The sequence below is a fragment of the Dasypus novemcinctus genome, chromosome 8 (genome assembly GCF_030445035.2).
Source record: "Dasypus novemcinctus isolate mDasNov1 chromosome 8, mDasNov1.1.hap2, whole genome shotgun sequence".
In the NCBI taxonomy this organism is placed as follows: domain Eukaryota; kingdom Metazoa; phylum Chordata; class Mammalia; order Cingulata; family Dasypodidae; genus Dasypus; species Dasypus novemcinctus.
The window spans coordinates 9,618,362-9,632,030 of record NC_080680.1 but is presented as its reverse complement, the minus strand read 5'-3'; the positions used below and the strand labels follow the sequence as shown (position 1 = coordinate 9,632,030).

Below are 13,669 nucleotides of genomic sequence, written 5' to 3'. Positions count from 1 at the left end.
TTATTGCCATTAAAAGAAGCAATATGCTGATATAATGGGGAAGGGAGTGGGTATTTATTTCATTCTAAACATTTTAAGGCATACATATATGTGTACATACTTATATTATGAGTGAATGTGCATATCTATATCTATATTTGTTATGGGAGCCTACTGACTTAGAAGGCATAACCAAAATAATATAATAATAATAACAGGCAACACTAAACTCCATTGCTTAGGTATTAGGTAATAATCCCATAGAGAAAAGTAATACTGTAAAAGTAATACTATACTATAAGCATATAATAGATACTATAAGTGTAATATAAAATAATACTATAAAGAAAGGTAGAAATACTAGAAAGAAAACAACACTCTAAATGAAAGTAAAGAAAGGATTCCCATAAAACGCAACTTAGTGGTTATTCTTAGGTTGGAGAGAAGGGTAACGTGGGCGTGGGAGCTTGGGGTGGCTGGGAAGGTTTTATCATGGGCGGTGATTACCGTACATTCCTAATAGAATATAAATAGTGTAACCGAAATCTTGGTTTGCTTTCTATATTTGCAGTATAGTTAACAATAATAAGATGTAACAACAATAGAGACATAGCCGCATTGTGAAGTCGCACATCTCTTTTTCATGAGTTGGCAAATGCTTTGCTGCCGGCACCTGCCTGGATCACTCGTTTGTCCAGCCGGCTCTGCTGGCCTGGCCAGGCTGTGCCGCAGGCGCCCTTGGAGGAGGGGCGTGGCCACGCCTGGCTGGACGCAGCTGCCTGCCCTGCACTTCCCTTCCAGCAGCTTCGCCAGCGGTTGGTCTGGGGGATTTCTGACCTAGCAGACTTTAGGTGCGTCTTTGGACTTCCCTGCATGTCAGTAGTTCAGAATCCCTAGACTGTGCCTAGGAGCTGACTGATAGTCTGCCTCGGTCAGCTCTAAGATTTTTGGTGAGAAGCTGCAGGGAGACATTAACATGGCTGGTTCACAGCCACGTCAAAGGGCTGCTCTGGTTTCCTCCTTCTTCCTAGGAGCAGGCACCTTTGTGATTCCTCCTGACCTCCGGGAGGTGAGAGGCGTACTTCCAAGGCAGGAGGTCCCAGGGGTGGGCTGGTTCCTGCAGCCTCTTTCCAGTAAAGGTCTCCTGGGGCCGTGCAAGGGGCGGTGGCAGGGTGGCCAGGCAACCTCACGCTCTTTCCTGTACACCAGGCTCTTTCTCAGAAGCTGACTTTCACTTCTGAGCTCTTGCTGGGGGCAGCGGTGCTGGGAGGCTGAGCAAACACAGCCTCCTCTTCTGCCTTCCTGCCCAGAAAGTGAACACGACTGGAAAGGGGCTGGTAGTTAAGTACGGAAAATCAAACAAAGTTCAAGGAATCACTTAGGTCCCGAATGGAAGTCTGTTACCGGTGCCAGCTCTGTGTACGTCACCGTATATAGGATAATTTTTTAATATAAATTAGCTGATGGGAAAGTTGGCGTCATAACTTTACCATTGGGGGATTCGGAGTCTATTTTAAGCCATGTGTAAACAAGGATAAGGCAAAGGTTTTTCTCTCCCTGACTGTTCCTGTAAAAGGAGTGGTAGTATTTATTGCCGACTTCTCAGGGTTCTAGGGAAGGTTAATGCAGGGTTGTTTCGAAATTTTTGGAGGTAAAGTGAATTACATCCATTTTGTTTTCAAAGGGCCATGCTATTTATGAGTTTGCTTCTTCGAATTATAATTTTTGGGCTAGTTTATTTCCTCTGCAATTCCAAAGGTGAATCATTTTCTGCTATTTCATCATTGCTAGGGCCAGATGTTTGTTTGTTTTGTTTGACCTGCCTTTCGTGGAGTGCCTACTATGTACCCAGCCTGACCTGAGCTGTGGCTACATCATCTCTAATCATTCTACATTAGAGTTTTTGTAAAAATTATGAAGGAATTTTTACAAAGGTTCTCAGTTATCTTCTGCAGGGAAAAAAAAAAAAAACTTTCTTAGCCTATGACATAAACATAGGTTATCTCTAAGCATTTCGAGGTTATGACTTCTGACTTTGGATTTGTGTTGTGCATGGAAGAAAAATGCATTCAGCAAATTGCCACGTGTGGATTCAAATGACTGTTTTGGCATCGGGACTGCATTTCCCCCAACGATTTGTTCCCAGAAATACCATTCGGTGTCTTTCAACCCCACGGGGTTGAAATTCGCTTTCCCACATTCGCCTTTAGTCAATATTTGAAGGCCCATTTATTTTAATATCAGGAACTGTCAGGCCTCCTTACAGCAGGAAACCTGACCCCCAGAATGCATCACGATCAACAATCACTTGCCAAAACAACAACGCAGCTTCCTGGAACACGCTTGCTCAAAACCAGGGACAGAAGCCAGAGAGACGTCAGCTCGCTCTCTGCCTCCTCCTGCCCATAAAACTGACCTTCAAAGATCAAACAGCGCACCAAATAGCCCTTTCATCTATAATACCCTCGCTGGCAATAGCTCCTTGCTATCGTCCCAGGCCGCCGGCCAACCAGCCAGCTGTACCAGAAGGATTGAGCAAGATACACATAGGAGAGGGAGTAATTTAAATAAAAAGACCAGGTCCTTTTAGTTTCACTATTAATAAAACAGTAAAAACGACAAGGGCAGGACTATAGAAGAGACGTTCTAGGGCCCTGGGGGTACAAAACCAGTCTACTGCATTAGCAGCCACCAAAACGCACGCCCAGGGCCCCATGGCTGTGTTCGTGCCCCACGCCTGCTGACGACGGCAGCTCAGCTGAGAAAGGGGGCTCCCGCGTTCTGGGTGCCGGGGTGTCTCCTGGAGTTGCGGATTAGCTGGAGCGGGGACAGCTGCTGGCCGCATTTCCAGCAGGGTTTTACCGTCTGGACAAATCTTTCTGACTGAAAGGGCTATTACCAGATTTTCAGAGGTCTGTATTCACGTCCCTGATGAGACCCCGATAATGCACGGCCCGCCTCCTTTGCAGCTTTGCAGGGGTTCACGGTCAGCTTGCCACGTTTGCCCGTGCACTTGTCTGCGACGGCTGGCAGCTCGCGTCCCAATAACAGCCGCTAGCTTCCTTTCGGAAGTGGCTCAAAAATTCCTTCTTGAAAGAAATTGTTTAATAAAACATTTTCATGAGAAAGGTCATCTAGGCAAAATTCTAGCTATGGGGAAAGGAATAAAAATAATTACTCTGACTCCCAGACTGGCCGAGAGCACTGGATTGTACGGTTAGTTCAGGTGAGATACCAAGTCCTTGTCCCCCAGCTAGCCCTCCCCCTCTCCTTATTTGTATGTTCCTTGTTGGGGGGGACTGAGGATGTGAAGTGCTAAAATGCTGAGCTCTTTCATTCCACGGTGCTTTCCTCTGAAGGTCAATCAATGCCTGGAGGAAGGCGGGAAGGGGCTTTTGCAGCATCAGGAGAGAATTGTGGTCCAGGGGATGGGAATTGGAAATCATTCTGCAGGTACAATGAATATCATTACTGCCTAAACCCGGTAGCAGGATGTCCAATAGCCTAGAAGGTCTGAGCAAATGAACACTTTTCTCTTCTTGCCAGTGATGATGTTAAATTGAGTCTGGTTGCTTTCTGCTGGGCGGCCCGAGCTGTAACAAAAATTATTTATCACCCTGCCCTCACATGTCAGATAGACAAGAACGCATGTGTCTGTTGACACAAGCCGGCTACATAATAGCACCTCACAGCTGCAGGTCCATTGCAATTGCTGGCTTGCACAGGTGCTGTGTTTTAAGACCCAAGCCCCAGAAACTGGATTTACAAGGGGGGCAGCTGCTATGTTTTTGGGAGGCTGCTTTTCATGCATGGAGCAGTAACTCTCTGGAGAGATGGAGGCATTTGAAACTCTACCCTCACCCAAAGGACAGTGTCATAATTTTCCTTTTGCTGTAAACCTCAGATGGCAGAGGGCAGGATAAGAAAAGGATTTGGACCACTTGCCCCAGCTTTAAGACCAAAATGCCAAATCGACCAGGCAGGCACATGAGCTGCTGGCATTTCAGGAATTTACAAGAATCAAAGTGTGCAATGCCTTTGACTAGTTGATGTGTGTTTAGCCCAGTTGGCAGCATTTGGGTAGCAAAATGCAAAATAGCAAACAGTTTCTTGCTTTCTGTGCTCAACTTTGCAGGGTACATTAGCTTAAAAATGTCAACAATGAATGTTGTCTTACAAATGTACTTCCCAAGAAAAATGCTAAGGGCAGTTTCTGTTCTGGGAAGAAATTTTGGGGAACAAAACCTTATTTTGTGCTGCTCATATGATATTTAAGTTGAAGCGGAATGATTTGATAGCAAGAAGGAAGTATTTTGTAATATTTCAACTTACTCAGAGCCTAGATTCTCTGAGAAGCTCTTCACTGCTGCTTGAGAACCAGGCAAACTGTGCTTGCTCTTGGGGCTTTTTAAACAGGGCATATTCATGCTACTTGGATGATGCTAAAATACATGCTTTTCCTATTCAAATGTAAAGATAACACAAAATCATAGAAAATCAGAGAAGCAAACTCTCAAAGATGTTATTTTGAGCTACGGTGTGCTCAAACTGAATGAGTCTATATTTTAATCCCTATTACTGGAGGACTTATAAAGAGAAGAACCCATAGCCCAGAAGCTGGAGAAGCTGAAAGTGAATGGAAACTGGAGAAGCAGGTAAAAGGCAAGGATATGGACACAGGATGGGAAGCAGGGGTACAAACCAAGGAACCCCAGGAGTCACTGGCAGCCAAAACCAAAACACTGCAGATTCAGGGAGAAAGCAAGCCTTGCTGATATCTAGATTTTGGATTTCTTGCCTCAAAACCGTGGGCTAATAAATGCCTGTTGTTAAGCCAAAACCACTTTGTGGTATTTGTTATAGCAGCTCTGGCAAACTGAGACAGGGACGTTTACTCCTCTCAGGGACTTAGGGATCTGAGGCTCAGTCTCCTCTTCTGTAAAGTGGGATAATCATAACTCCTGTCCCTTATGGACTGAGTCCATTAGCACAGAGACAGGCAGTGTCTGGCTGCCTTTCTGCATGTGACAAGCCTGTTCATGCCCTAGAGTTACCTTGGTGGACCACCCATCAAAGGGATATATGCTGATGAGGCTGCCCGTGACAGAGCAAAGACAAACAGTGGAGACTTGCAAACTCCGAGTACATTGTGGGTACTGCTGAATGTTCTGCAGGAAACTAATGCCAGGTAAGGGGTGGGAGAAACTTTCTGGGGTTTTAATAGGTATTCAGATACTGTGAAGTTTTCCTTCCCATAAGAATTTTTTGTTAGAGTAATTCCTGGGTAGTTTATGTTTTTGATGTTATTTTTAATGAGATTCCCCATCCCCAAATATATTTTGATTAGTGATGTTTTAAAACTATTTTAGTAGACTTATCTTTATCTATTATATAGAGTTCTATATCTCCTACTAATTCCAGTAGATTTTAGTTTAAATCTCTTGGGTTTTCTAGGTACACAATCACATTGATTGAAAATACAGTTGTATTCCATCCTCCTAGATAATAGTTATACTGCTGATGTGTGTTTTAGCTGCAAGGATGTGAGCCAGGGCCTAGAGATTAAGGCTGAATATGAAAGTCACACTGAGCATTATTACCCTGCTCCTCACTTTTATTTGGAACCCACATACACCTGCCTAGAACCTCTTGCCTGGATGTACCCTCTCCAGATGGCAAGGCTTACTCAGCCTCTTGGCTGGAGAGAGCATCTGGTCTACCACTCCCAAATGTTTGCTTCCAGCCCAGCCCTTGCTCTGGAACTACAGAGCCATACACCCTTCTGGACACCTCATTTTGTCTTAATCAGGCACAAAACTCAACATGGCAAAGACCAAACTCCAGGCCTTCTTGCCAGTCTGCCCATCGTGCTCTTGTAGCATCCCCTTCTGCATCACTGGCATGTCATCCTTCCAGTAGCTTTTGCTCTCACCCCTCAGTCCCATCTAACACTTGACAGATACTTTCAGCTCTTCCTCCAAAATATAGCAAGAACCCCCTGTTCTTCTCTACCCCCATTGCCAACTGTCACCCTTACCTGATTTCTCGATTTGCTTACCTAGATTTCACTCCTTTGCCCAAAATCCTGCAATAGCTCCCTATTTCCCTGAGACTGAAAATCAAGGCCTAACACTGTAAACAAAACCTAAATGACCTGGCTCACTCCCTGTGTGACCCCAAAATTCATCAGTCTCCCCCTCCTTACCCCATTCCTCACCCTGCTGACCTTCTCGTTGGCCTTGCCTGTTTTCTCTGCCTGGGAAGCTATTTTCCCAGCTATCTGCATGGCCCTCTCTTCACCGCCTTCATATCTTTGCTCACATGCTGTCTTCTCTGAGACCAACTCTGATCACTTTATTTAAAATCACACCCACCCCCTCCAATTCTTATCTCCTTGACTGTGCTTTTCCTGTAAAACCATTTTCCATAGCACTATCACCTTTGAATATAGACAGTTGATTAAAAACGACAAACCCCTGCTCCACCTCTCAGCCCCAGACAGTCTATTTTCTTTGACCTCTGGAATCTGGGGAGGGCCTATGACTTCTTTAACCAATAAACTATGGCAGGAGTAAGCCTTCAAGAGGACTGGAAGCTTCTGCTCTCTTGGAGCCGTCTTTTGCAACGCTTGCTCTTGGCATGCTCCCTCTTGGAACTCAATTGTCACTCCACAGGAAGCTTGAGACACATGGAAAGCTCCCATATGTGTCCTCTATCCACAACCCCAGCCGAGTTTCCAGCTGACAGCCAGCATCAACTGTCAGGCATGTGAATGAGCTACCCTGGACCAGACAACTGCAGCCCCAGGCGATGACATGTGGAGCCCAAATGACCCACAGAGGTAATAAATTTGTCCTTTTAAGTTACCAAGTTTGGGGATGTTTGTTACATTGCAATAGATAACTGATATGAAAACTATGTTATTTACTTATTATGTTTTTTGTTTATTTTCTGTTCCTCTTCTGTTTCCCCTCTTCCCTGCCCCAAGTGTTATATCTGCCAGGGCAATTATCTTTCTTTTGTTCCCTCATATATGCCGAGTGCCTAGACGGCCCCTGGGCTCAATATGTTTGTTGAATGAATGTATAAGCTGTTAGTTTTTTATTTTTATTTTAAGGGAGGATCCTTATAGCCATAATTTACTGATTTTATTAAACAATCAGGATTGAATATTGATTTTTAAAAATGTTTAGTATGCTATCAATGTGCCATTTTACCTACTGGTGTGGAATGTTATATTAGTACCTTTCCTAATACTGTATTTCTGAGTTTCCAAGGGTTACTCTTATAATGAACAAATTAATCTGACTTTTTAAAAAAGAATTCTCTCATTCACATTTAGGGAGCTGTATTTATCATGTACCACCATGTTTTCATATCTTTGTGTCTGGGTTTTACATGCTTCATAAAATGATGTGAGTTGATTTCCTTTATTTTTATAGTGTGGAAAAACGTATACCCATAGCATTGGAATGATAATAATAATACTAAGAGTAAGGAAAAGAACAGCAAACCTAAGTAAATTGCCCAAAACCACACTACCAGTAAACAGCAGAGCTGGGAATTGGATATTTCCTTGCATGAATTGTTCTGAGAATGAGCTGTTCCTTGAAGAGGATTTTTAAGAAATGGCAGAAATATGCCAGCTGCTCTAAAATTATAGAATAAAGCCCATTTCTTTCAAAGTATTGTGCAGATACAGCGCAAACTGGAATATGGGAGGAAGGTTTTCCTTGAGAATGGCTCACACAGTCTTTTCGATTTCAGCATAAGGAGCAATGGAGCTTCCCCATGACTCTGCATGATTTTATGTCCGGAAACTCTCTCTCCTGTGATACAGGTGAGCTGAGTGTTTGTGATTAAGCATGCCAATTCTGAGACAGACTGCCAGGGAATTAATCTTGCAATTGACCGATTGCACAACCTGGGGGAAGCTGCTTTCCAAAGGCTTTGCTTCCTCGTCTCTAAAGCGGCAGCAATGATAATATCTGCTTCTCAGGTCTTCAGTGAAAGAGTCCAGATACTAGTCCTTAATACATCTTCAGTAGCTATTAATAATATCAGATGTTCTATCATCTCATCATGGTTCTATTAGTCCATGGCTTTCTGGAAAGGTTAGCAGAGGTATTAACTTGTTTGGGTCCTAATGTCCTTTGCTAATCTGATGAGAATTTACATTCTCTAACTAGAAAATAAAAGCGCATATACACTTAAGCTTCTTATATCATTTCAGAAGATTCAAATTCTATGGTAAGAAACCACATTTAAGTAAATTCACGGCTCCCTTCCTCCATGCATACGGTCATGTGATACCAGAGTTTAGGTTTAGATTGCCCGGTGTGTGGGTGGGAGCTGGCGTCTCATTTCCTCAGGAGCCTGAATTTGTAACAAGTGTCCCCCATGCTTCCAGTGCACGTGCTGGACGTCATGGACGTAAGGCTTTTCAAATCCTAACTTCATTCTTTGCCCCATTTTGCACCCACTGTGCCCTTATTTCCTTTCTGCTTTTTTATTATTTATTTTTACTTTATTCTGCCTGGAAATTTAATATTCATAGCTGAAAGCCCACTGGAGTCCTTCATTCCCCGCAGGCCCAAGTGTGGCCCGAAGTTGATCTCCGTTGTGATGTCGCTGTCCTCGAATTTGGTCTCTGGTGAGTCCGTGGGCTGTTTCTCCTGTCTTCTGCTGCTGACTTGAGCTAAGCAGGTTTCTTGCTACTGCCCTTTTTTTGTTCTCGTTGTTCCTTTTGGCTTCAAGGGGATTTGCTCTATGACATATTTGAAGACAAGGGTCTCTTCACTGTCTCCCCATGCGGACATCTGGGTTCCTTGTTCTACCACTTGTCCCTAGATAAAGCATTCACAGGTCAAATGAGCTGTTTCCCGAGCCAGACGTGCAACATTCTAGATGGGGCATTCTCTGGTTTTAGAGGGTCCCGAGGAGCTAATCACCTACAAAGTGTGTTTTGCTGGGACTTGTCTCCTCAAGATTGTGCTCACAGCCCATCCTCCTCGCTCCAGTTTGCCTGGCTGGGTGCCATGCACCACAGCGCCTGCTGCACAAGCCATCCTTTCAAACCCTTCCTGCATCCTGTACCAGGCTCTGAGAGAAGAAGCCTTCCTTGGAACTTTCCGAATCTGATTTCCATCTGCCTGTCCCTGGAAGAGGCAACAAAAGTCAACAACACTTATCCAAGGAAAGGATGGTTTCTGAGCGATGAATTTACTTAGAAAGCACACTGAGATTGCCATCCTGTTCCCCAAAGCTGAAGAGAGTGGAGATAACAGCTTCTGGCTGGGAGAATGAGCAACCCTTCTCCAAATGGTAGTTTGTGTTGAGAAGCACAAGGTTCAAGTGGAGAATTAAAGCATGCCAGAAGTTTCTTCCAAATGGATGGGTGCCAGTCATCCCATCTCCCTGTAACCCATCTCCCTCCTCCCTGAGTGGGGGACTGCTGTGTGGCATTTGGTAAAGCATATTTGAAAATTGCTTAAAATTTTCTCTAGCATCTTCTGTGAGAATTTTCAAGCATACCAAAATGTTGAAAGAATTTTACAGTGTACTCCTATTTACCCACCACCTAAGTTGTATATTTGACATTCTGTGTATTATTTGCTTGATCACATGTCTGCCCAACTACATCTATCTGTCCCCCTGTCCAACCCCTCATCCATCCATAATCCATCCATCTTACTCTGTTGTTACTGTTTATTTATTTATTTAACTTTATTTTGTACACGTAATAATTGAAAATATAAACGATTAAAAACTAAAAAGAAAACACAGTGGTTATTGTTGTTCAGACTAAATTGCAGATATCACTTAGGTTTGTGTTTAGCTGTACCATTTAATTAATTTTAAAATCTCCAAGAAAATTAGAGGAAGGCATGAGACTTTGTCATTATTAAAGAAGGTACAAAGGTAAAACAAGTGAAAGAATATGAATTAAAAGATATATTTTCTGCTCTGAAAACCAAGGACAACCCTTACAGAAGACAAGCTGATGAAAGAACTCACTCTTAGTGGCCATGATGGAAATAGGGACTATCACTCTATGTCTAAACTCTCCCTGGGGATAATGAGGGCCTTGAACGACCCTCTGGAGGTTTGGGGGATGGTTTGGACGGGGCGGATATGTGGAGATAAGAAGCAATGGCTGGAGGAAAATCCGGAAGATGGCATCAAGGACAAAACTGCAAACTGAAAACCAGACTGGTGGTAGCCCTGGAGGCAGTGGAGAAAGATGCACAAGCCTCGTATGAGGGTAACAGGGAGAAAAGAGAGTGCCCAACCCCGCAGCGAGAGGGCTCAGGGTTAAAGGAGGGGTAGGAAGGGCTCCCTGGCCCTCCGAGGAGCCATCTAGGATACCTGCGCTCGGGGAGGGCCCATGGCCAGTGCCCGCTCAGCAGGAGGAGCCCAGAACCTGGCTACACAGGTCCTTTAGGTCTCAATGCTGACCATGGATTTGAGCCTCTAAGCTGCACAAGGAGATGAGAGTACTGTTCGTTTGGTCCTGTTGTCCAGAAGTATCTGCTCATTCCCATGATCTGCAAATAGGCATTATAAGAAAAAAGGTCTGACTAATAGTACTTTGGGAAATGCGAGGTAAACAGAACAGACCTTCTTGGGCATTTAACACAAGGCATGAAACACGAATATCGGAGAAAGTAAACTATTGCGTACGGCTTCCACATGTCCTACCATCCGTTGATTCTGGCGTCTTTTGAAACAAGTGTCCTGAGGAGCTTGTTTGGGGCACACTGACCTAAGTATCTGGAATGGCATTTGATATGGAGCCCCAGACCTGCCATTTAAAATCCATTTAAGCTGATCCAGGGCAGAAGAAGACAAAAGGAAACAAATTGTTCAGACAGCACAGCATGGGGTGGTCTAGCTTCCCCTTTCTCAGCCTTTCCCCTGTGGCCATTTCCTGGGGAAAAGCCGTGAAGTCATAACCTTCCCAGAGTGCCTCCCTCCAGGACAGGCTGCTGCACGGAGGCTCCCCTCGTGCGTCCCACCACGTAGCCGTGGACTGATGCCCTCGCACCCCTTAGCCTGCCTTCACGCCCTTTTACATACTCCCTTGCTTCTGCGCAGATTGTGAGAGACGCTCTGGGCTTTTGAATCAAGGTTTTGTGCTTGCGATCGTGAACAATTTACAAAAATTCATTTTATTCTGTAAACCAGGGTTAATAATAAGTAACTAGCAAGGATTTTATGAGGATGTGAGTGGGCAGCAATGAAAAGCACCCCTAAAAGGGGTCAGTACGTGTTCCGTAAATGAATTGGTTTTGTAACACGTGCATCTTAAGTAGTGTTTTTGTATCTGTTAGAACTATGGGACAAGTTATTTCAAGTCCTCATAGTGAACACATACTGGTGAGTTGAAATGAAATGAAATTTTATATTAGGGAAAACTTTTTTAGAAATTTCAATCATATATTAACTGAATTGAAAATTCTGTGAATTGAAAATATAAATACAAATCAGCACAGAAAGTAAATAATGACCTTGGTGGAAGAAGATGTAATTTTAGCACGTGAGTAGTTAAAAAATTGCAATGGGCATGAAAACGAGGAATCCCCCAAACTGAAGTTGAACGTTTCCTTCTATCCAGCCATTTTAACTTCTATTCACCAGAACTCTTGGCAGAACTGCTAACGAGTACATATTTAGAGCATAACCGTATTATAGCAGAAAGAGAGACTAAAATGTATCTCTCCCATTTGCCTATAATTGAGCTCTTCTGGTCCCGGGGGTCTGTGGAATTCCACGTGGGTCACCTCAGCAGGGAGCTAGTTAGGGCTTTTGCATCTCCAAACACTCTCCAAATTAAAATCGCTACAGTTTTGTTTTTCGTGTAAAAGGCTACATGAAATTTTGCTTGAGAAAGAAGATTCAACTAGTGTTTTTTAAGTTAGACTTTGAGTGATCTGGCCTTCAGAACTTACAGATGATGAAATGTTGAAATGACTCTGCCAAGGCTACATAGTTTCAAAACCACGGAGTCCTAACTTGACTCACCGACATTCACCTTCACACTCTTGAATTTACAGCCTCTTCTCCTCCACGAGCAGCAGGTAGCTGGTGGGGCGCCATGGGTAGGCGGCAGGAAGGTGACATTTTAGACTCTAAGCCAGTTCCATGGGAAGCCCGTGTTCACCGAAAGTCTTGGTCACATGCTTCCAGCTGCTTGGCTGGTGTCATTTCCTTGGTGGGAGAACAAGTCTGCCTTCCTGAGCTTTCTCTCTCACAGTGACACTCCGCCTGGCTTACCTGTTTCATGTGTACCTTCACTTTCATTCATTACATTTAGAGGGTTTAGGGCAAGGTGGCCTTATATGTAAATACTGTATGTGGTAATTCCTCTAGAGTCTGTGATATGTCTGTATCTATATCTATATGTATATTTTTATCTCAATCTCTATCTCTATCTATATATCTATATCTACATCTGTATCATCTATATATCTATATCATCTGACTGTGTATGTCTATGTCCATATCTATATCTATACCTATCTATATCTATTTCATCTCTACATCTCTATGTCTCTGTATTTATTTCTATCTCTCTCTCTACATCTAGTCTTTTTAACTCTATCTCTATTCCCAGCGCCATCCCATCCCTATCCCTATATCTAATCTATGTCCTGTGAACAGGGCTGTAAGAATGGGTCCACATCTCTGCCACTATGACCCTCAGGGTCACCTTCTGTAGCTACTTACAAGCCTTCTTCATGGTTGTTACTCTGTGCTTTTAGGAAGAATTAGGCTCCGAGCCCTCGAGGATAACTTCATCTCAATATTGTCTCTACTTGGAGACTTTTCCTCCTTTGCTCCCTGTGAGATACTGAGTTTTGTCCACAGATATTCGTCCTTCCCCCTCCCCCTTTATGTGGAGAACACTTTACTACCTTACGGCGTTCAGGTTGGCCGTGTGGCTGATCCGGCCAGTGACATACAAGCAGAAGTGACAGTGCGCAGGTCCCAAGTCCACACTGAAAGAGGCGATGTGATGTTCTCGCACTCTTTGTGTCCTGGGCTACTCCCATTGAGAAAATGCCTCATTGAGTAAATAGTCCAAGACACAAAACAGACCTGAACTCAAGTCATAGCCCTGAGCCAAAGCCAGTCAACACATAGCCTACTTACCCATGAGCGAGAAAAATAAACGCTTTATACATCACAAAGTTTTGGATGACTTACTTACAGCATTACTACAGCAATTACTGAATGACACTCTCCTCTTCCTTAAAAATCCTTCATATCTAGACTGAAAGACCTTCCTCTCCCTGCTATGGGTTCTCTGTTACAGCACCTGCTACACTGTATCCTTTTTAGAGTGATGTCTGTGTCTATCTTTCTAGAATGAAAGCCGGGTGAGGAGAAATACCCTACCATTCATTCATTTTTAAAATTTCCAAGCCACCGCAGAGAATTTGTCACAAAAGAGATCTTTGATAAATGACTATGTAAAATAATGATGCTATTAATTAATTAATGGCCCTTGATACCCTTACATTTCTTCCCTGATTTGTGTGTGTGTGTGTGTGTTTTACAATTGAACATCTTGTTGACACCTTTACTAGAGGTGGATGGAAAAACAAGAGGGCATGAGCTCATACGGATCAGTTCAGAAGACAGCTGATGGGAGAGTAATTAGGAACTACATTTCAATGTGGTTGTG

The 13,669-nt window shown here is 43.6% G+C and overlaps 1 long non-coding RNA gene across 2 annotated transcripts; it reads left to right on the top strand.

Moving 5' to 3' along the window:
* Window positions 1–656: 656 nt before the first annotated feature.
* On the top strand, window positions 657–9,743 carry LOC111763168 (uncharacterized). 2 transcript variants are annotated; one of them, XR_011649341.1, is made up of 6 exons: window positions 657–830; window positions 5,028–5,167; window positions 6,654–6,820; window positions 7,747–7,819; window positions 8,537–8,632; window positions 8,909–9,743. It is a non-coding gene; the product is annotated as an uncharacterized lncRNA (long non-coding RNA). The 2 variants fall into 2 exon arrangements; XR_002796083.3 differs by having other exon boundaries at window positions 8,537–9,743.
* The last annotated feature ends 3,926 nt before the right edge of the window (window positions 9,744–13,669 follow it).